Source organism: Aegilops tauschii, chromosome 3 (assembly GCF_002575655.3).
Source record: "Aegilops tauschii subsp. strangulata cultivar AL8/78 chromosome 3, Aet v6.0, whole genome shotgun sequence".
Classification (NCBI taxonomy): Eukaryota; Viridiplantae; Streptophyta; class Magnoliopsida; order Poales; family Poaceae; genus Aegilops; species Aegilops tauschii.
This window is the reverse complement of record NC_053037.3, coordinates 286,394,483-286,418,243: the sequence shown is the minus strand read 5'-3', so window position 1 is coordinate 286,418,243 and position 23,761 is coordinate 286,394,483. Positions and strand designations below refer to the sequence as shown.

The 23,761-nt window shown below is 42.8% G+C and overlaps 2 long non-coding RNA genes across 3 annotated transcripts; both read right to left on the bottom strand.

Annotated features, from left to right (window-relative positions):
- Positions 1-5,660: 5,660 nt before the first annotated feature.
- LOC120976683 (uncharacterized) lies at positions 5,661-7,854 on the bottom strand. Its single transcript, XR_012180975.1, has 4 exons — positions 7,201-7,854; positions 6,027-7,118; positions 5,858-5,933; positions 5,661-5,767 (listed from the first exon to the last, which is right to left on the bottom strand). It is a non-coding gene; the product is annotated as an uncharacterized lncRNA (long non-coding RNA).
- Positions 7,855-7,945: 91 nt separating this feature from the next.
- LOC120975769 (uncharacterized) lies at positions 7,946-23,392 on the bottom strand. 2 transcript variants are annotated; one of them, XR_012180973.1, is made up of 3 exons: positions 23,101-23,392; positions 22,648-23,025; positions 7,946-8,452 (listed from the first exon to the last, which is right to left on the bottom strand). It is a non-coding gene; the product is annotated as an uncharacterized lncRNA (long non-coding RNA). The 2 variants fall into 2 exon arrangements; XR_012180974.1 differs by having other exon boundaries at positions 22,648-22,971.
- Between the last annotated feature and the right edge of the window lie 369 nt (positions 23,393-23,761).

The window sequence follows — 23,761 nt, the reverse complement described above, 5'->3', positions numbered from 1 at the left end:
AGGCATATCGTTGGGTGGTATCTTATTTGATATTTGTACTCCCTCCAATCCATATTAATTGTCGCTGACTTAATACAACTTTAAGTATTTTTTCTATTCGAAGGACCCTGCATCTCCTGTACATTTTAAGTTTTTAACAAATACCTACATGCTGTGCCATGACAAAATAAAGTCGTAGAATGGTATGCATACAATTTAGAAATTATAGAACGTGCATCCGATTCCAGTGAAATCACTAACTACTGTAAATTACAAATAAAGTAATTCTTAGATGACCAAGGATATAAAAGGAAAATACCAGTAAATATCACATATGGCAGAGAAAAAAACAATTACCAGCAGTAGCATTCACCTAAGAAGAGAAATAATAATTGATATAAACATATGGAAAATCCAATCATGCATAGCTCAGATTAGCTGTTTACATTTATACCGCGGTCAAAATTCATTTTGGTCACAAAATACCTCATCCGAGATTGTGTCGCAACAGATTGCTTGAAGTCGACCATTGACTTTCGGATTTAGGACCAGTCTTTCTGTTGCTGGAAGTCAGCCACAAGACTCGGCATCGATTTATGCTAACAATGTATACATAACTACTGCTATCTAGTGTAGTTTATACCGAAAAAGCTATGAAAGCTACAGGGCACAAGGAAGGGTGGACAAAATGAGAGGTTTGGAGAAGAGCGATAAAATTTTAACAACTTGCAAGCACCGCGAGTTGATCCTAGTTTGCAAGTATAGTGGAAAGATACATATGATTGCATTGGCATTAAAACTAATGTTCTACCTGGCAAGTAAACTGGCTGTGGATCAACACGTGTAGCAAGTGGAAGATCTCAGACTTGCAATACACAATTTCTGTGTTTACTAATAGGTATCCATCTGCAGTCCAGGGTCATATTTGAACTCCTTATAACACGCTCATTTGCCTGACAATAAAACAGGAAACATGAATCAGCTATTATGCATTAACTGCATTTTTACAGCCAGCTACTCTCATATCTAATTGTGATTTAACCACACAAACATTACACAATTTCATAATAGACCATGCTTAGATTCAATATGCACAGAAGAAATATGACAAATGAGCAGAATGTATGACTATGCCTACAAGATTGCAATATAGCTTAGCTATTCTCAAGACTATCACACATTCAAGCATTCGGATATGTAGAAGCCAAAAAGCAATGCTAGCAGACAAAGAAAAACCAATAAATTCAATGTGATGCTTCATATTGCACAGTGCATGCACATGCCATGAAAGACAAGCACTTTGCCTATGTATATCTGCATACAAAACTCATGTAACTTGATGCTAACAATTTATTGGGTAGCAAATAATTATAAAGGTGAAGTAAAAGGATGATTGTCAAGAATCTGAGCATCCAAGAAGGAATCTAGCCATTCCATTCATGAATCCTCCAATACTGTTCCATGTACATAAAGCAGGGGTCAAGCTAAGTACAGAGGAAAATCAAATAACAAACCTGTTTAAGTAGTTGATGCCGGATCCATATTTTTCAGTTCAGAAGTATGACAACACCGTATGAGAGGTAAGATCAGCGCTAAAACACACCATCATCAAGTATGACCACCGTAAGAGAGGTTAAGATCAGCGCTAAAACACACCATCATCAACACTATAAACCAGATCGCTCGTCACATCTCGAATCCTACTTCAGGACAATCCTACTTCAGGACAGTAAATCTGAAAGCTAAGCCCATACATTATATAGCTCACCATGGATTTTTTTTGCGGGGTAAAAGGATTGTATTGCTTAAGTATTTGTCACATTACAATCCCGAAGGGTAAGGCCTAAAATTTCATCAGGACCCGATCCTAACCAAACTACTGTGCGATCTTCTTGGCGCCCAAAGCGAGCTAGCAGGTGGCTTGCTGGTTCTGTTCACGAGTGATTTTGTTGATGGAAAAACGTCTTCCCTGTCTCATGAGATACTTCACCTGCTCAACGAGATGTCCCAGCTGTGAGCAGTCATGGGAGGAGCTATTTATCATTGCAGCAAGTTCAGCTGAGTTAGTTTCCACCATAACATCCACATGGCTCCAATCTAGTGCAAGCGACATGCCCTCCAAACAGGCACATAGTTCGGGCTCAAGGGCTGACCAGCAGCGTTGCAATGATCTGCAGGAAGAGAACACAATCTGTCCTTGTGCATCTCGAAGGATCATGACAACACCCACATCGCCTGTACTCCCCATGAATGAGCTATCAAAATTCAATTTCATCATGCCCTCGGGTGGTTTCTCCCACGACTTGGCTATAGCAGTACACTTTGCTGGGGTGGCAGCAGGAGCAGGCCATCTAGCACACTGTTGCCCCTAATAATATGTTATGTTGTCTGCGTTCGAATCTGCCTTAAACTCGCCAGGTAGCTGCAGGGTAAGTGTCGGGAGCCTCGAACATAGGGGAAATGCTTCTCACGTCGGCGTATAGATAACTTGAGTATAGGAATTGGTGCCACGCATCGTTCTGTTCTTTGCTTTTCTCACGTCGGCGTCAAACTGGTGTTCCCATCGTCGACTATCTCATTGACCCTGCCGCACGCCACCCGCAGCTGCTCCCACCCATCCAATTCCTCCCTAAAGCACTTCTGAGTCCGGCCATCACCGCTGCCACCGCAGGAGCATCGTCCGCGTGCTCGTATGGCGACGCGGCCTCCATCCGGCCGCCCAATACCAACGGCTTCTTTGCTTCTGTCGCCCCTGTTGCTGCTTCGAGCGAGGCAGGCCACAAGGCCCCGCCGTCCAGCAGCAGCGCGGGTGAGGGTGGCATGCGCCAGTGCCACGAAGCGAGGAAGAGAGGGGATTGGTGGCGGGGGCGGACCTGCGGCTGCGTCGACCCGCGTGCGTGCTCTCCTCGCGAGGTGTCCTTCGGTGTGCTAGGGTTGCGTCTTCGGCAGCGACGCAGGCGAAATATAGCTGACGGGATTCCCTTGCTCTGCTCCAATTTGTAAAGAAATCTTCTCTGAGTTGTAGAGGAATTGAGATTAGAATTTCTTTTCTTTAGGGAAAAAAGGAAGAAGTGAGAGAAACATAAAGAGGGGGCAGCGTGCAGCAACGTGACTCAGGCGAGTCCATTAGCCCAAAAAGCCCAATGAACAAAACGTGTGACTGATAGAGATAGAGATTATAAAAAGTTGTACGTGTATGGGCTGGACTAAAGCAGGCCCAAGTCTGCCATCGTGCTACCACGGAGGCAAAAACGAATTGTTCCGTTAGTACCACATCAGTTAATTCCAAAACATAAACGTAAAAGCGTAATATGACTGGGCGGAAGCGTATTGTGACGGTGAACCCGACAAAGTCAATCCGTGCTTTATTATATATATATATATATATATATATATATATATATATATATATATATATATATATATATATATATATATATATATATACTAGCACATATGCCCGTGCGTTGCAACGGGAAAAAATAAATCCTCGCATGTTCCAAGCGACCCATCGGTGTTACCACTCTCTTCGCCATCGTGGTCACAAACGAAGACAATGATCGTGTAGGAAACACACCTGTGAAGAATTCAGGTGTCTCGAGAGGTGCAGGGAGGCGTGACAGTTTAGTGAGTGAGTAGGTGCAGAAGGGAAACGGAGCTTCTGGATCAGTATTAGGATCGTCCGTACTGAACCTATTGAACCTGATCATGTGTATCGCATAGACAGGCTTGAAATAACATTTGTTCAGAAACACCAAGAACTGTGAAATTTCATATGCACATCCTGCCTTTAGTTTGCCCATAAACTTAGGCACAAGCTTCTCACCAATCTCAGCATAGATGTGGTTGCCCGGCCAAGAAACAACATGCAATAATTACCAAGCATAGAAGGCTGAAGAAAATTACAACCAATGCAGGCGCCAAGGCTGGAGAAATCATATACCTGGGCATACAAAAGGACCATGTCAGTGTGTTTGATAGGACCGTCATCAGCGTCTCCACGGTGATGCCACAAACGCGAAACATACACACGGATGGTCAAGTTCCTGTCCCCAACAACAAGAGACTGCAGACCAGCCATCGCCATCTACAACAAAAGGGTCATCACCAAAACACACGACCACCGTTAAACTAAATAAACCAGTATGACATAAGCCACGCCAATACATGCAAACACTCAAAATATCAACCCCACCACACGGAACACACTTATTCAGCCATCGCCAAATGCCGTGTAACAAGATATCGTCCAACTCACAAAAGCATACCACTGCATTAGTTTATTCCATCAAAGAATGCCAAGCTCTGCAAAACGATGTTGTTTCCTTTAGTAAGTAATGTCATCGATTGTTTAGTCTCAATTCCGGCGTTGGTTTCAAAATGTCGAGGATTAATTGTTTATGTGGATGTAAAATTAGTGGTTTCTAGAATGTAAAGAGCAAGTCTTTTCTATATCAATTTGATAATTTTACTTTTCATACTGCAGATTGGTCTGGATGGAATCCCTATGATTGATCCCAGTAGGGCAGTACAAACAAGACCCTAAGGATTTATCCCCTCGATACACTGACGAAATGGGAGGTTTGTTCATCAGGATCTTTTCAGAATTTTTTGTCATAGTTTCTCATCATTGTTATGGTACTTAGTAGTTATGGTACTCTAATTGTTGGCATTTTGCTTATTTAGGTTTTGGATTCAACTGTAATTGTGATTTGTGCGAAAACTTTGGTATACATTGAAGCAAAGCTAACAAGGCTGAAGTCAAACAACTATACCTCCAATGCTTTGCTTGATACTGTGACAGTAGCAACAGTAAAATGTCAAACACATCTGTAAGTCAACATGAAATCGTAAAACACGTCTGCTTGACGACCCTTTGACGTGACTCGCTTGCCTTAAACGCGAACGTGAGCTTATACGGCTTCATCCACATTTTTTTGACAACCCTTGAGTTGGAAGATGTGATTGTCCAAGAGGTGAGCATGGAGAGGGTTTCCATGGCCTTCCTATTTGGGCAACCGAAGAGTGGTGGATCAGGCTCTTTGGCTCTCCTGATTTTTAGAACATCCTGATCTAAGATTTTTTGGGATCAATCTCAACTCAAAATTATGTGGTTATCGTTTTATGTAGTTGAAGCTAGATTGAACGACCCTAAGCTCAATAATAGTCAATATAACTCCACGTGCCATTGTGCAACACTTGAAGCCAAATAAAATCAATAGCAACAAACTATAAAATAATTATTGGTCGACACAGTACACGATTATGTACTATTTGTCATTTCCACAGTATTGTCATGTCTGAACCCACAAACATCGAATTTGAAAGCAATCCATCATCTCTTATAATTGGCAGTCCTAAAAAATGTATATCATGGCAAGCTCCAAAAGTTTACTACATATATATAAGTGATATTTTAAGTACAAACCAAAATCCAGTATTAATTTCTCAAAGGTAAAAAAATCCAGCTCTACATGCTCATTGTCTCCCTGCTCATTCCCTATTAACCGTTGGCTGCAAGAAATCTCTCTGGCAAATCACCTTCCACTGATTGAGCTCCCTACAGAAGCATATTGGTAGGAAAACAAGGTTAGCATATTGGAATTAGATATTTGAGTCATTTGACATTTCGAGATGAATTGATACTATTTGACATACCAGTTTTACTTTGGATTTTCCTAATACAATTGATGAATTCCAGTACACCAGCAGGCATGTTATCTTCACATTCATTATCCTTGAATGTTAGCACTTGGCCCAAAATTAGTTTTCTGAGTTCATATCCATCCTATTTATTCATTTTTTTGTAAAAGAATGACATCAGCATCAGATGTATAATAATCATAGAAGCACATGTCTATACGGTTGCAATATTTACCTTTAAAAATGGCAAATGTGGTCTTTCGTCTTCCCATGTGGACATGAATAGGGGAACAAGATAACCAGACAATTCCCTTATATAGGAATATAAATACACTTTATTAATATTTTCTACATACTCAAATCAACAAATAATCAGTATCTAGTATTCATCTTATGAAAAATACCTGTTGTAAACTGGAATATCATCTAGGATTTTATGTTGCCATAGGCGAATATCCTCGTTCCATCTAGACCCAGGGCATGCTTTTGACATTGCTTTTTGTAAGTGTTCGGAAATCCATATAATTTTTTTCATATATTTTGCGAGTGGGTTGTATCGGTACATTGGATTAATAGGAGTAGGGTCCAAAATGTACACTGTTCTGGTATCTTGGTCCAATGTGAATAGAATGAATTCATCCATGGTTTGTACTGGAATATGGATATGAAATAGGCTACATATTAGATGCAATATTTTTTTTGCTATAAAGTATATAAAAGTGCTCGTACCGATTTAAATGTTGAAATATTGATACCAGACCAACTACGAATAGAATTTGCTAGTTGCTCCACATCTAACTTTTTATGGTAATCTGGGTGCCTTCCATAATCAGTAGTCATCTAATATATAAAATAATTGGTTAAAATGATAAAAAATCATTATATAAAAAAGTATATAATGAATATAAAAACATACCCAAAATTTCATGTGCAGATAATGCTTTGCTATCAATTGCTTTTTTTTGTGTCGTTTGGATGTCATCCAACATAATCTTCCGTACGATCAAATTAAAGCAATCTCGGTCCATGGGTAAATAATCCTTTAGCATTCCTTGTAGTTTTTTTAGAGACAAGCTAATTGGATATGGTTTTGAACTATGGATCCATACTTTCCTGATCATGATACAAAGTAAGAAAATAAACCATTAAGAAAACAAGTAACATACTTTACAATTGCAATACTAATTTAAAATGACTTACTCTAAAATCTCGGTGTAATTGATTGATTTAATGAAGCTACAGAGTCTAGCTGTTAACTCATGTAAGGTCATATTAGAAAGAACTGATATTAGTGATCTGTATTTATTTTCAACAGATAATGGTAATTTTTGTTTTGTTTTTTTAAAATTATCTAAACTTTCCAATATTTGAACATCATCAGGATCTCCCTTGGTGTCATCCTCACTTTCTTCAACGATTGTAGTCATTGCTGCAGTGTTTGTTTTCCAACATAATAGTATGCTAGCTAACTTAAACCTGAAAGAAGTAATCATTTCCTGTGCAACACGAACAATTATTAGTAAATTAAAAAGAAAACCAAATACCTTTTATTATTAAAAAACAAAAAAGGATATATACCTGTGTAATTGGGTAGGATAGTGCATATCCGGTGAAATATTCCATAAATTTAACCATAAATAAACCACATGAAGAACTATCTTTTTGAATTGCCTTTTGTAATTGTTCTGTGATCTTCCATTCAGTAAGATCAATGTCTTTCCAATCGTCGCTTACCAAATTTTGACTTTTAAGAAGGTCCAAATGAAATTGTATTCCTCGTAGCTAAAAATAAAATAGTGGTAAGAAGAAATGATACACATCAGCGAAGTATATTAAAAATTGTGATGTAACTAACCGTATTAGCGAGATCATCTCTGTCAGAATTCCAGCATAACGAGTCTAGTACTTGAACTTCACGTTTTTTTGTATTCACAACAGCTAGATACCAATGTGTGTTGCTGGCATTTATTGGAAGTTTAATCTGTAATAAAGATAATTAGGAAAATAGTAAATGAAAATGTATGAAACCTAGAACATGTAAATTATGAATATGGATATTACCATGTCATGCTGCATACATTCGAGGACAGTCTCTGTCATGAAGGCACTATCTTCTTGTATTCCAAGGGTGCCATCTCGTTTAAATAGTGAGGTAACAAATGGACTCTCAAAATATACTTTATTATCATTCTGGAGATGTATTTGGTCCTTTATACAACATACATATGCATTGATCACCTATAATTAAGAATTTAAAAATACATTACTAACTGATATTACTGATTAGAAACTTTTTCCTGTTTGAGTAAGGGTACTTACATCATCATTTACCCACTCTTTTTTATCTAGCGGGCACATCAATTGATGTTGCAAGACAGAACTTCCATCTATCTGAACCAGCAATTCTTTTCTCAAAGATGATTCTATTGCTATATGAGCACATAGATCATGGTCGGTCAATGTATAGTCTGCAGAAAATCAAATAATTTAAGAATATATTGTATACGAAGCACACATAATAAATTAAACAAATACCTTGTGGGAGATAATCATAAACTTTGATCTCTTTATGTGAATCTGGTTCCTTAACATCATGTAATGGAAAAACAGGAGATATTGTCGATCTAGGTGATGATAATGTATCATGATTCATCTGATTATCTGATTCCGGCACAATTGATTCAAAACACTCTGAACCTGGAGAAGATGTTGACATAGTTGGTGACATAGGTGATGGCTCCAGAACACTTGATTCGGAAATTTTTGCCTTTTTGGAAGGTCGGTTATCAAAATCCTCTACAATGTTCACTTGAGCGATGTCATCTAATTTCTGCAGTCACAACAAAAATAAAATGTAAACCTCCAACTGTTAGTACATCATACTGAGTTTACAGTTGGGATGTTATTGCATAAACTGGATTTATCCAAGCTCAGAGAACCATGATATGCATCATGTGGCAGTACCATTGTTTAAAGGAGACAATATTATTTTTTGCTACTAATGTCGGTTCCATCAGCCTAATATTATTGCTCCAGTTTATACATGAAGCCCCATTGTTTAGTGTAGATGGCAGTTTGTATGTGTTTTAGAAAGCAAGAGCTCCAGCTTATTTTTCAGCATTTTACTGTGAAGTTAAAATATTGCTTTTGAGGAACATGCACAATCTTGTATATCATGTGGAATGCTCAACCGTCGTCACTGCACATACTAAAGCAAAGCAACTAATGTGTCTCTTCCTGATCTTTGCCTCTTTGGACAGGGGATCGTTACAACTGTCAGATCTCTCGATAATAGGCTGCCCGGTGTGATGCAAATGCTGGCAGTATGTGTACTTCTTACTCAACTATTTGAATTAACAAGCATGTCAGTATTTTTCTCCTCATATTCTATTTTTCTTTTCATTGTTGAAGGACCAGAGCTGCACCACCAATGCAAAACCCATGATGAACCAGACAGCAGCAGAAAATGGAAGCCCCCAGATGAACCAGACACAAGTAGCAGACGGAAGCCCCCTGATGAACCAAACTGAACCTATAAATCTTGAATGTAATGACCCGACCCAAAATCGGTCAAGTCTCTGTGTAGCTGTACCATCCCAAGATCATGTTGGCACACACAGTACATTGATGCAAAGATTCAAAGTTCAATCACACCTGAATTTATTACACAATTCTCATATCGAGTCTTTATTACATCATAATAAATTCGGCCGAAGGCCAACTCATGAGAAATAAATTAAATAAAGCTGCGGAAGCGTAGACGAATAGCGAGTCCATCCGACTCCAAAGGGCAATCGCCAAGCGGGGATCGTAGCCCCACTCCTGGTCGGAAAACTCCTCTGCAACATAAGACGTTGCAGCCGTGTAGGTCAGCATTTTGAATATGCCGGCAGGTCATGAAAAGAGAACAACAATAAAATTACTAATACTATATGCAATTTGGCTGTGGGGCTCTAAGTTTCATTGTTTTGCGAAAAAGCCGGTTTTTCCCTACGACAAGGACTTGTTTGCAACTACTACAAAATGTTGGTAGTTATTGAGATGGTTCCGCCAACCAATGTCTCGTTCCCAATTTTTAAATAACCCCCTCAATTAATTTATTAAGTTCAGTGTTGAGATATCCGAAATACTCCAATTCCAGAGGCTCAGTTGTCCGTAACCGGGGACACGGCTAATCGATTAGGTTGTTACTCTGCAGAGGTTTGTGCACTGTACTCGCAAGAATCGTTCCCTCCTTTAAGTCTTCGCACTGCCTGGTGTTTGAAGACAGGACGAGCGAAACAGGGTCTTCTGAAGGGTTCCTCTGGGCCACTGCCGGTGCCCATCCAATCCTACCGTTCTTCTACATCTCGTAGCACCGTCCGGCCAGAGTCACGCCTAGGGTCAACCCAGCCAGAGCCCATAATGGCTTGCGGCTGCACAGGTAAGCTTCCGGTCAATGGGGTATCCATCCGTCTCTTCGTGGCTGGGTGAAGCTTTCCGCAAGATGTCATGGCACTTCTCCATGCATCCCGGCCATCCGCTGGTTTCTCCAGGGTGCCCGTCAACCGTCCTCCACCCAGTAGTGAATTTTGAAGTCCATCTTGAGCTTGACGTCATGGGGTTGTCATCATCTTGACTCTCGCATCTCCCTTATGAATCACTCAACCAACCCCGTCTACGAGCATAGCAAAATAAACTACATCGTCCCGGGCATTGGTAACAAGGGAGAAGGGTTCATCCTACCTCATGATACTACTTAAGAACATAACTTAACAAAATTCTCCTACTGCATGCATGGTGGGGAGGTATAACTCTAATGCAATAAAATCATAGGTATTGTAAAAACATGATCAAATGACTTGCCTGGCTGACGGTCTTCGAAAGCTAGCGACTCGTAATAGCAGGCTTCGCACTTCGGAAATTCTACCGAGTCAAACAATAGCACAAATAAGTATAGCACAATATAACATAACAGCAAGTTGAAGTAAAACACCCACGTACTCAAACCAAAACCAAAGAAAAACTCGGAGAAAGCAAATCAAGGTTTTCATCATATCAAGCAACAACTAAGAAATAGTTTTACACAACTAAAACCTTTCTTAACAGAACCTAAGCATTGGTTTTGCTAACTAACAGAAGGAAAAACATCATACAAACTAGGAGCAAAAAGAATCACATCAAAAGCTATTATAGAACTCCTATTATGCCTAAAGCAATGCTAGCAAAGAAAAGAAAATAAAATTTTTATTCTACTGTAAATAAAAGTTCATCCTTTGTAGCTACAGAAACTAATCTAAATAAACTATAACATAATAAAAATAAAATTATTTACTAACTAGAACAGTAGGAAAACAGTAGCTAGCTAAATAAAAAAAGAAAAGCTTGATTTTGATATAAAACTAATTGTTTATTAAATCTAAAATACCAAAACAAGTTCCTACTGCTAGGCATGGTCAAAACTAAGCAGTAGCAAAAAGAATCACCTAAAAATAATAATTCTAGCTCTATTTATAGCAGAAAAACTAATCTGACTAAAACTAAAATAAAACTATTTTTTATTAACTAAAACATGGCAAATCCTAATTTCTACAGAAACTACAAGAAATTTGCAAACTAGAGCAAAAAGAATCAACTAAAAATATTAAATAACCTAAAAGATATATATTTTACAAAACTGAAACTTTTCTGTTCTAAAAACAGATACGAAAAAAAACTAAAAAAAAACAGACAACGCTACTGGGCCTAGGGTGTTGGCGATCTGTAACTATTCTAAGCTCGGCCGAAACTAGCTAAACAGCGCTCGGGCGGAAGGAAACATACACGTGCGGTTTTTTTAGAACAAAACCGATCTACCGGTTTGATCTGAACCGTAATGGACCACAAATAAAAACCGTAACTACAACCGTTCTAAAGAAAATAAAACGATCTACTAAACCGATCTAATCTAACTTAACGATTCAATCTAAAAAAACAGAGGGGGTGCGCTCGTGCTTACAGAGAGGAAACGGGCGTGTAGGGAAGGAGAGGCCGGTGGGCGGCGGGGCTCCGGTCGTCGGCGGCGTTGGCGAGGATGTCCAGGTGATGCGGGTGTTCGGGGGCGTCCGATTTTCTGTGGACGGTGAGCTGAGGGGATGTCGGGGACGGCGGAGACGACGAAGACGAGGCGGTGGAGCTCGGTGCTCCGGTGGAGCGTGCGGGGTTGGGAGTGGCCTCTGTAGATGACGAAGACGAACAAAAACATGTCAAAAAGGTTTGCGAGGTCGGGCTAGACCGATAGCAGAGGTTAGAGAGGCTGGGGATGCTCACCGGTGAAGCAAAACGGCGGTGAACTTCGGTGGCTGGGGCGAGATCGGAACGAAGATGGTGGCGGCTGTGGAGGGTTTTAGAGAGGGGTTTTGAAGGGGATCGCGAGAGGACGGGTAGGGCTACTTATAAGACGTGTTACTTGGGCGAGGGGAAGGCTTTAGCTAGGGTTTTGGAGAGGGGCGGACGCGGCCAGCGTCGAACGGAGCGAGATACGGGCACGGGAGTATCGGGACGAAGGAGATGATGCTGTGGGGTCCAGCGATCAGAGGAAAAAGAAAAAAAATTGAGAGAGGGGATTACGTGAGGGGATCGAGCGAAGGGAGCGTGGGGATCGAGCGCTCGCCTCGCCTGGCGGCCTACTGGCCCGCGGCTCGGGTGGTGGCTGGGCCTGCTAGCCTGGCCGCCCGCTAATGTTTTTTTTAAATAAAGTCAGGAAAAAAAACAGAGAGAAAAAAAATACTTTTGTATAGGACATATATATATATCAATAAAATCAGAAAAAATAAAACCTATAAGGTGAACTATTTTTCAGAGGCGAAAAAGAAACTTTATAAAAACATTTTTTTTTGAAATTCCAAATAAAATTCAAATTTTGAATTCAAACCCGTTGGCAATATTTTCTTCTGACATTTTTTTTGGAGTGTCATGTTAGCTCCTCTCATACTTTTAAACAAGTATTTGTCAGGGATATTTGAAACAAGATTCGAATGCCAAGTTGAATTCAAATTCAAATAAAACTCAAATGCCTCTGAAAATTTCCAAATGCCACACATTTCAAACAAAATGCATAGATGCTTAACTAATAGTTGTAAAACATTCCAAATTGAAAATTTGGGATGTTACAAACCTACCCACCTTAAGATGAATCTCGCCCTCGAGATTCGGGTTGGCTAGCAAATAGGTGCTGGTGGTCTCGGCGGAGGTCTTCTTCTCGCTCCCAGGTGGCTTCCTCCTCGGAATGATGACTCCACAGAACCTTGCAAAACTTGATGATCTTGCTGCGGGTGACTCTGTTTGCGGTCTCGAGAATTCGGACGGGTTTCTCCTCATAAGTCAGATCACTGTCGAGTTGTATGGCCTCTAGGGGCACTGTGTCTCTCAACGGAATTTCGGTCATCTCAGCATGGCATTTCTTCAGCTGAGAAACATGGAAGACATCGTGAACTCCGGACAATCCTTCCGGCAATTCCAGCTTGTAAGCGACTTCTCCACGACGTTCGAGGATTTTGTAGGGGCCAATGAACCTGGGTGCCAACTTTCCTTTAACACCAAACCTCTTGATTCCACGAAGTGGGGACACACGGAGATATGCTCGGTCTCCAACTTCATACGTTATCTCCTTGCGTTTACTGTCGGCATAACTCTTCTGTCTCGACTGTGCTATCTTGAGTCTATCTCGAATCAGCTTGACCTTCTCTTCGGAGTCTCTGATAAGATCGGGACCAAAAAGTTTTCGGTCTCCAACACCATCCCACAGCAATGGTGTTCTACACCTCCTTCCGTATAGAGCTTCGAAAGGGGCCATCTTCAGACTGGTCTGATAGCTGTTGTTGTACAAGAACTCTGCATATGGCAAGTTGCCATCCCAGCTAGACCCATAGTCTAGCGCACAGGCTCTCAACATGTCCTCCAAAATCTGGTTGACTCTCTCGGTCTGTCCATCTGTCTGCGGATGAAAAGCTGTACTGAACTCCAGCCTCGTACCCAAAGTTTCATGCAACTGATTCCAAAACTTTGAGGTAAATTGTGTTCCTCTATCTGACACGATACTCCTCGGAACTCCATGCAGACATACGATCCTGGTCATGTATATCTTGGCCAACTTGGCGCTGGTATATGTGGTCTTCACGGGAATGAAATGAGCTACCTTGGTCAAGCGATCAACCACTACCCAGATAGAATCATAACCTGAACGGGTCCTCGGTAATCCTGTGATAAAATCCATTCCAAGTTTTTCCCATTTCCACTCGGGTATTGGCAAAGGTTGAAGTAACCCTGCCGGCTTCTGATGTTCCGCCTTTACTCGCTGACAAACATCGCATACTGCTACGTACTCGGCAATATCCTTCTTCATACCTGTCCACCAGAAACTTTCCTTCAAATCCAGATACATCTTGGTGTTGCCTGGGTGAATCGAGTATGGTGAATCATGGGCCTCCTGAAGAATTAACTTCCTGACCTCTGGGTCATTAGGCACATAGATGCGATCCTCAAACCATAAAGTTCCGTGCTCATCTTCATGAAAACCTTTCGCCTTTCCGTTACACATCTTTTCCTTTATCTCTGCAATTTCCTTGTCTGTCTTCTGGGCTTCACGGATTCTTTCGGTCAGAGTGGACTGTATATCCAAGGTGGCGACAAATCCTCTCGGTACTATCTCCAGTTGGAGCTCTCTGAGATCGTCGGCTAATTCCTGAGGTAATCCTCCAGCTATGAGGGTGTTCACATAACTTTTACGGCTCAAGGCATCTGCTACAACATTTGCCTTCCCTGGGTGATAATGCAATCTCATGTCATAGTCCTTGATCAATTCAAGCCATCTCCTCTGCCTGAGGTTCAATTCCTTCTGCGTGAAAATATACTTCAGGCTCTTATGATCCGTGTAAACATCACAACTGTTTCCGACGAGGAAATGTCTCCAAGTCTTGAGCGTGTGCACTACGGCTGCTAACTCCAAATCGTGTGTGGCATAATTCATCTCGTGAGGTCGTAGCTGTCTGGAGGTATAAGCTACAACTTTTCCTTCCTGCATGAGCACTCCTCCGAGTCCTTGACGAGAAGCATCACAATATACCTGGTAATCCTTGTGTATGTCCGGCAAAATTAGCACCGGGGCGGTAACCAAACGTTTCTTCAGCTCCTGAAAACTGGTTTCACAATCCTCGGTCCAAATGTACTTGGCTTCCTTCTTCAACAGCTCAGTCATGGGCTTGGCAATCTTGGAGAAATTCTCAATAAACCTCCGATAATATCCTGCGAGTCCGAGAAAACTGCGGATCTCCTTGACTGAGGTGGGGGACTGCCAGTTGGTGACCGATTCGACCTTGGTGGGGTCGACTGCTATTCCTTCTCCTGAAATCACATGTCCGAGGAATCCGACTTCCTTTAGCCAAAATTCACATTTGCTGAACTTGGCATATAACTGATGTTCCCGGAGTTTCTCCAGAACTAGACGCAGATGTTCCTTATGCTCTTCCTCGCTCTTGGAGAAAACCAATATGTCATCGATGAACACCACGATGAACTTGTCCAGATATTCCATAAATACCTTGTTCATCATGCTCATGAAATACGCAGGGGCATTAGTTAATCCGAATGACATGACGGTATACTCATATAAACCATACCTGGTGGTGAAAGCTGTTTTGGGTATATCCTGTTCACGAATCTTCAACTGATGATACCCTGATCGAAGATCGATCTTGGAGAATACCTTGGCTCCAACTAGTTGATCAAATAAATCATTAATCATCGGCAGAGGGTACTTGTTCTTGATGGTCACATCGTTCAATGAACGATAATCCACAACCATTCTCAGGGTTCCATCCTTCTTTTCTACCAAAAGAACTGGGGCTCCCCAAGGTGACGAGCTTGGGCGAATATATCCTTTCTCCAATAGCTCCTTAATTTGCTTCTTGATCTCTTCCAAATCATTCGGGGGCATCCGATAGGGTCTCTTGGATATTGGGGCTGTGCCGGGTAATAACTCAATCAAAAACTCAATGTCTCTGTCCGGTGGCATTCCTGGTAATTCCTCTGGAAACACATCGGGAAAATCTTGCACTACGGGCACTTCCTCCTGAACAACACCCGTGAGGGAATTCACCCGATTCTTCATCGGTGTGCGTTTGGATACATACTTGATCCTTTTCTGCTTCGGGGTGGTGAGCAAAATCGTCTTGCGAGCACAGTCGATGTTTCCTTCAAACTTGGTCAACCAATCCATGCCTAGAATTACATCCAAACTCTGGGATTCCAATACTATGAGGTCTGTGGGGAAATCATGGTTTCCGATGCTGAGGGTCGAATGACAGCCTAAGCCTGCCGTCATCTCTCCTCCTGGGGAAGTGACCTGAAGCGGGGTTCTAAGGGTTCTAGTGGGCAACCCGTACTTTTCCACAACTACCCTTGATATGAATGAATGTGTTGCACCGGAATCAAAGAGTACCAATACTGGATGTGAATTTAATAAAAACTTACCAACCACAGTGTCTGGCTGATCATAGACGTCCTCCACGTCAAGATGATTCACGTGAGCACGAGAAAAAGGGTTGGGCTTCTTTGCTGAGCTTCCATTGCCGTTGCCGTTTCCATTCCTCTGCTTGGTCTCCGGACAATCGGTGGCATAGTGTCCTGTCTTCTGGCACTTGAAACAGGTGATATGACTCAGATCCTTCTGAGCCGGAGCAGGACGGTGCTGGTTGCCATTGCCTCCATTGCCTAACTTAGAGTTGTTGTCGTGGTTGCGATTGTTCCCATTCCCTCCATGGTCCTCCTGAGTATGGGGTATAGCGGGGCTTCTGCTGAGCTTCGGAGTTGTACTTTCCCTGTCCATATTTCCGCTTGCGGCTATCAATCTGCTGCTGCTTGCCTTCAAGTATGGTGGCCTTGTCTACCAGCTCCTGGTAGTTGTTGAAGGTAGCCACCATTAGCTGCATTCCTAGCTCATCATTGAGTCCCTCGAGAAACTTCTCTTGCTTTGCGGCATCTGTGGCCACATCATCTGGGGCATAGCGAGATAATTTGCTGAACTCATCCACGTACTGCCCCACAGTACGGTTCCCCTGGCGTAAGTTGCGGAACTCACGCTTCTTCAGACTCATGGCTCCAACTGAGACATGAGCGGTGCGGAAGGCCTGCTGGAACTCAGCCCATGTCACGGTGGCGGCCGGATAAGTGGCGGTGTAGTTCTCCCACCAAGAAGCTGCAGGTCCATCAAGCTGATGTGCGGCAAAGCGCACCTTCTCTGCATCTGTGCATCCAGCAGTGGCTAACTCCCTTCCGACCTTGTGGAGCCAATCATCGGCCACAATCGGCTCAGTGCTGCTAGAGAACACTGGCGGATTCAGCCTTAGGAAGCGGGTCAAGTTGTCAACAGGGGGTGGTGGCGGTGGATTGTTGTTGTTGTTGTTCTGGTTCTGGATGAGCATCTGCATCAGGGCATTCTGCTGCTGGATCAGCTGGGTGAGCTCCGGCGGAAAGTTGAAACCGGGGTCACGTCTCGGAGGCATCTGGTGTTTTGGAGTGGATGAGAAATTAGAACAGAACAAGGGTCTAATGAGAAAATAGCACTACCCATATGAATGCACAATCATAATCACACCAATCATTTATTCATTCATCTCAAACAAGGTTCAATCTGGGATTACAAAAAATCTCACGACTAATCGAAAATAACGCCCTAACTGATCGACGAAAAAATAATAATAATAACATGGCGGTCGACTAAATGTCTTCATCAATTATTCTTGCGTCCTCCGGTGCGGCGTCCTCTGGTGCGGCGTCTCCTCTTGCGGCTTCCTTCGGCGGAGCTCTCTCATAATCCTGGTCATTGCTTATGAGAGGTCCATCATCTCCACTCGGAAAAAGGTCTTCTCCCAGGTCTATCTTCTCCTCCAGTGTGGCAATATATTTATCCCGAACCTCGATTCTCTCCATAAAATCCTTGACTTATTCTTCATGTTCAAGGAAGTCCGCGCGTGCTTTCTCCTCCAGTTCCAGTTCACGGAACAACAACCTCCTGTGTACCTTTGAGTTTCGGCGCGTCTGGATTTCCCGGTTCCTGATGAGACTCTCCAAGTCTTGGACATATGAAAGAATGGAGTCGTCCTCTACGGTACGGATGATATCTCCATTCCTAGATCTACGAGAAATCATGGCGAGGTCTGATGGGTCGAGCTCGGCCCTGTACTCTTCTCGGAGATGTCCAAGTGCACGATAAATCGCCATGTCTCTACCGAGGATCCAAGTGAAATCGGTAAACTCAAAGTCAATGGGCTCTGAATGTCCTCCGAAGGTCCTCCCTGGAATGTGCACCATAATCCTGTAGCGGGTATCCGTCGGAAGTGCATTGATAGGCTTCCCGGTGATTGAGGGCAGGGCAATCTTCAGCTTCTTCACGATCTGAACCAGCTTCTTGCCGAGAAGCATCGTCTCATCTGGCTGGCAAAACTCCGGTAGCAGAACTGGGGTGAACTCGGCGGCCATCTAGAATGTTGAAAATCGGAGAGAAGTCAGGAATGAACAGGGGAGAATTACGGAATGGTAAGGACATAAAATAAAATAGTCTCTTCCTATGGCTTTCCGATCCTAGGGGTTACGTCCTACGGTCAGCGTGTGCTCTGAATACCATCTCTGTAATGACCCGACCCGAAATCGGTCAAGTCTCTGTGTAGCTGTACCATCCCAAGATCATGCTGGCACACACAGTACATTGATGCAAAGATTCAAAGTTCAATCACACCTGAATTTATTACACGATTCTCATATCGAGTCTTTATTACATCATAATAAATTCGGCCGAAGGCCAACTCATGAGAAATAAATTAAATAAAGCTGCGGAAGCGTAGACGAATAGCGAGTCCATCCGACTCCAAAGGGCAATCGCCAAGCGGGGATCGTAGCCTCACTCCTGGTCGGAAAAATCCTCTGCAACATAAGACGTTGCAGCCGTGTAGGTCAGCATTTTGAATATGCTGGCAAGTCATGAAAAGAGAACAACAATAAAATTACTAATACTATATGCAATTTGGCTGTGGGACTCTAAGTTTCATTGTTTTGCGAAAAAGCCGGTTTTTCCCTACGACAAGGACTTGTTTGCAACTACTACAAAATGTTGGTAGTTATTGAGATGGTTCCGCCAACCAATGTCTCGTTCCCAATTTTTAAATAACCCCCTCAATTAATTTATTAAGTTCAGTGTTGAGATATGCGAAATACTCCAATTCCAGAGGCTCAGTTGTCCGTAACCGGGGACACGGCTAATCGATTAGGTTGTTACTCTGCAGAGGTTTGTGCACTTTACCCGCAAGAATCGTTCCCTCCTTTAAGTCTTCGCACTGCCTGGTGTTTGAAGACGGGACGAACGAAACAGGGTCTTCCGAAGGGTTCCTCTGGGCCACTGCCGGTGCCCATCCAATCCTACCGTTCTTCTACATCTCGTAGCACCATCCGGCCAGAGTCACGCCTAGGGTCAACCCAGCCAGAGCCCATAATGGCTTGCGGCTGCACAGGTAAGCTTCCGGTCAATGGGGTATCCATCCATCTCTTCGTGGCTGGGTGAAGCTTTCCGCAAGATGTCATGGAGCTTCTCCATGCATCCCGGCCATCCGCTGGTTTCTCCAGGGTGCCCGTCAACCGTCCTCCACCCAGTAGTGAATTTTGAAGTCCATCTTGAGCTTGACGTCATGGGGTTGTCATCATCTTGACTCTCGCATCTCCCTTATGAATCACTCAACCAACCCCGTCTACGAGCATAGCAAAATAAACTACATCGTCCCGGGCATTGGTAACAAGGGAGAAGGGTTCATCCTACCTCATGATACTACTTAAGAACATAACTTAACAAAATTCTCCTACTGCATGCATGGTGGGGAGGTATAACTCTAATGCAATAAAATCATAGGTATTGTAAAAACATGATCAAATGACTTGCCTGGCTGACGGTCTTCGAAAGCTAGCGACTCGTAATAGCAGGCTTCGCACTCCGGAAATTCTACCGAGTCAAACAATAGCACAAATAAGTATAGCACAATATAACATAACAGCAAGTTGAAGTAAAACACCCACGTACTCAAACCAAAACCAAAGAAAAACTCGGAGAAAACAAATCAAGGTTTTCATCATATCAAGCAACAACTAAGAAATAGTTTTACACAACTAAAACCTTTCTTAACAGAACCTAAGCATTGGTTTTGCTAACTAACAGAAGGAAAAACATCATACAAACTAGGAGCAAAAAGAATCACATCAAAAGCTATTATAGAACTCCTATTATGCCTAAAACAATGCTAGCAAAGAAAATAAAATAAATTTTTTATTCTACTGTAAATAAAAGTTCATCCTTTGTAGCTACAGAAACTAATCTAAATAAACTATAACATAATAAAAATAAAATTATTTACTAACTAGAACAGTAGGAAAACAGTAGCTAGCTAAATAAACAAGAAAAGCTTGATTTCGACATAAAACTAATTGTTTATTAAATCTAAAATACCAAAACAAGTTCCTACTGCTAGGCATGGTCAAAACTAAGCAGTAGCAAAAAGAATCACCTAAAAATAATAATTCTAGCTCTATTTATAGCAGAAAATCTAATCTGACTAAAACTAAAATAAAACTATTTTTTATTAACTAAAACATGGCAAATCCTAATTTCTACAGAAACTACAAGAAATTTGCAAACTAGAGCAAAAAGAATCAACTAAAAATATTAAATAACCTAAAAGATATAGATTTTACAAAACTAAAACTTTTCTGTTCTAAAAACAGATACGAAAAAAAAACTAAAAAAAACAGACAACGCTACTGGGCCTAGGGTGTTGGCGATCTGTAACTATTCTAAGCTCGGCCGAAACTAGCTAAACAGCGCTCGGGCGGAAGGAAACATACACGTGCGTTTTTTTAGAACAAAACCGATCTACCGGTTTGATCTGAACCGTAATGGACCACAAATAAAAACCGTAACTACAACCGTTCTAAAGAAAATAAAACGATCTACTAAACCGATCTAATCTAACTTAACGATTCGATCTAAAAAAACAGAGGGGGTGCGCTCGTGCTTACAGAGAGGAAACGGGCGTGTAGGGAAGGAGAGGCCGGTGGGCGGCGGGGCTCCGGTCGTCGGCGGCGTCGGCGAGGATGTCCAGGTGATGCGGGTGTTCGGGGGCGTCCGATTTTCTGTGGACGGTGAGCTGAGGGGATGTCGGGGACGGCGGAGACGACGAAGACGAGGCGGTGGAGCTCGATGCTCCGGTGGAGCGTGCGGGGTTGGGAGTGGCCTCTGTAGATGACGAAGACGAACAAAAACATGTCAAAAAGGTTTGCGAGGTCGGGCTAGACCGATAGCAGAGGTTAGAGAGGCTGGGGATGCTCACCGGTGAAGCAAAACGGCGGTGAACTTCGGTGGCTGGGGCGAGATCGGAACGGAGATGGTGGCGGCTGTGGAGGGTTTTAGAGAGGGGTTTTGAAGGGGATCGCGAGAGGACGGGTAGGGCTACTTATAGGACGTGTTACTTGGGCGAGGGGAAGGCTTTAGCTAGGGTTTTGGAGAGGGGCGGACGCGGCCAGCGTCGAACGGAGCGAGATACGGGCACGGGAGTATCGGGACGAAGGAGATGATGCTGTGGGGTCCAGCGATCAGAGGAAAAAGAAAAAAAATTGAGAGAGGGGATTACGTGAGGGGATCGAGCGAAGGGAGCGTGGGGATCGAGCGCTCGCCTCGCCTGGCGGCCTACTGGCCCGCGGCTCGGGTGGTGGCTGGGCCTGCTAGCCTGGCCGCCCGCTAAGGTTTTTTTTAAAAATAAAGCCAGAAAAAAAACAGAGAGAAAAAAAATACTTTTGTATAGGACATATATATATCAATAAAATCAGAAAAAATAAAACCTATAAGGTGAACTATTTTTCAGAGGCGAAAAAGAAACTTTATAAAAACATTTTTTTTTTGAAATTCCAAATAAAATTCAAATTTTGAATTCAAACCCTTTGGCAATATTTTCTTCTGACATTTTTTTTGGAGTGTCATGTTAGCTCCTCTCATACTTTTAAACAAGTATTTGTCAGGGATATTTGAAACAAGATTCGAATGCCAAGTTGAATTCAAATTCAAATAAAACTCAAATGCCTCTGAAAATTTCCAAATGCCACACATTTCAAACAAAATGCATAGATGCTTAACTAATAGTTGTAAAACATTCCAAATTGAAAATTTGGGATGTTACATTGAAATTCACAAGAGGAAAGCTACAAGATATTCTTATGCCTCTCCAGAAGGGGTATTAAACCTACTACCACTCTTATGTTCAGGAGGATCTTGTGATAAGATGCTTCTCTTTTTTTTCTTTCATTACAAAGCTAGTTAGTTCTGGCCTTTCAAATCTTGAGATGTCCAATATTCTAATGCCTGTACAGTAGAGCGTTATCTCTGTTTTGACAACAAGATTAATTAGATTGGTGTCTTTCAGTTATAATGCTAATGAAAAGAATGCATCCACTTTCTGAATATGCATCTGCCTTTGCTTTAATCTTCCCTGATCCTTATTTGATTTGAGATTGTACTGACTAATTAGGCTTGTTTATCTGTCGGTGTTTCTAGCTGGGTTGAACGAGTGTAAATGTTAGCAGAGATGAGATCACCTAACACGGTGTTGCTACATAGCTAACGGCTCAAGACCAACATCACTGAATTATTTTTCATGAAATAAAAACATCACTAATTTACTGAATCATTTGTCCTGAAAGAAGAACATCACTTGGCCTGAAAGAAGAACATGCCTGATTAACTAACTGACTGAATTTACTTGAGCACACTTGCTGCTGCTGCTCTAAAAAGGCCTCTAGTCAACATATTAACATCATGGGCAATGTTTCTGAATGGCTCAAAATATTCACTGTCAAATTTTTCAGTATAATGTCAACTGAAAATAACTGCCTGAAGCTGACTCTCTTTTTCAGTTTTGACGATAGAAACAACATCTAAAATAGGGAATTGCATCCAATCAATATCAAGGGGATATATACCTCTGTTGTAGCCGCCGGCAGCGACATTGGATGGTTGGACGGACGTTCTTGTTCCTCCGGCGAACTCTGCGCTTCTTCCTCCGGCGAACTCGGCGGCGACATCGATGCTTCGACGAAGATTGCAATTTCGACGGGATTTGATTTGATGTGATGGAGCTTCTGGTCCGAGGACCCTTCCTTCTTATAGTAGGCAACTCAAATCCGGCTCGGGAAATCCATTGATTGGTGTTGGAGAAGAACACGTATTTGCTGTTGGAGAAGAACACGGAGTCCAATCACGACACGGGAGCAGCAACTCTGCCGTCGCTGGAAGCTTGCGACGCCCTGGGCAGAGAGAGAACATGGGAAGGAAGATTTGTGCTAGTACAAATGCCCGTGCTGGATAAATATGAAGATTCAGAGAGGGAACATGGGAAGGAAGCAGAGAGAGACTGCGGGATAGGGGCTTCCTACCGGCGTCATGGAGGAACTCCGGTGAGGCTCGACGTGCTGCGGGTTGGACGGGAGGACAGCAGCCGCGCCGCCGTCGCACCAAGGCTAGGTTCGCGCGCTGCGTCGAGCTCCGCCTCCCCCCAGCGTGCAGCCGCTCGCGGGAGCACGCGAAACCACAACGGCCATGGCTGATGGCCTTCAGGTCGCCGCGGAGCTTGGCCTTCAGGTCGCCGTGGAGCTCCTCCTGTCGCCTCCTGTCGCCGCTCGCCTCCGTTCGTCGGAGCCCGCCTCCCGTGTACGCGCACTCCTCCCACTCTCTCCCCCCACGCATCAGCATCTGTTGCCCCCTTCGCCTTATCCATCCTTGTGCGGCAAAGGAAACAGATCATGTTGCCGCACATCCCATCGAACGGAAAGAAAGGGCAGCCAGCCCAGCTGGTTCCGTCGCGTCGATAGTAACGCAGGGCGCGAGTTCGATCCCCGCACGCCTCAATTTATTTTTCCTTGCGGACGAAGGGTGCTGGATCGAAACGTTTTTTTGCCTAAACAAACATACTTCATGGAGTGCGGGTCAAATAGCAAAAAACACAAGGACTATTCTGCAAAAATGCCGCGACGGTGAACCCGACAAAGTCAATCCGTGCTTTATTATTAGGGAGAGATTATTATTAGGGATATATAT